Source organism: Tachypleus tridentatus, unplaced genomic scaffold (genome assembly GCF_004210375.1).
Source record: "Tachypleus tridentatus isolate NWPU-2018 unplaced genomic scaffold, ASM421037v1 Hic_cluster_2, whole genome shotgun sequence".
NCBI lineage: Eukaryota > Metazoa > Arthropoda > Merostomata > Xiphosura > Limulidae > Tachypleus > Tachypleus tridentatus.
In genome coordinates, this window is record NW_027467782.1 from 64,306,579 (window position 1) to 64,307,002 (window position 424).

At 50.0% G+C, this 424-nt stretch overlaps 1 non-coding gene across 1 annotated transcript in view; it reads right to left on the minus strand.

Annotated features, from left to right (window-relative positions):
• LOC143243476 (small subunit ribosomal RNA) overlaps positions 1 to 28 on the minus strand; it is a 1,805-nt gene extending 1,777 nt beyond the window's left edge. The window contains exon 1 of the ribosomal RNA XR_013024602.1: positions 1 to 28. This exon is cut by the window's left edge and continues 1,777 nt beyond it. This is a non-coding gene — a ribosomal RNA (small subunit ribosomal RNA).
• Positions 29 to 424: the final 396 nt, after the last annotated feature.

Sequence of the window (424 nt, forward strand, 5' to 3'; positions counted from 1 at the left end):
TATGACTACTGGCAGGATCAACCAGGTATCTTTTCTCGTTCGGTGCAAGCCACCCGCTCCAACGGCGAGTAGAAACACCACTCTCGAATCGGCAGACGCGTGGCTAGATACACGCCTGCCGTTCTCTGTCTACTTCGTGTCACCAATCACGAGACAGACCTCTTACACACTCTAGAGTACGAGTTCTCCAAAACAACAGTTCCGATAAAACGAAACAAACTAGGGCGTATCAGGAAGAACCGACCTTCGGAGGACAGCTCAACCCACACTAAGCTATATCGAAAATGATGCATATTCCGATGTCTCGGCATGGTTACCCGAAACTCGTCGCATCAGCAGTGGGAACAGAACGTCTTTCGTAACAAAGACAATCGTTAATCGCTCGGATTAACTCGTACGCGTGCGGTCGAACGCACGTACTGCT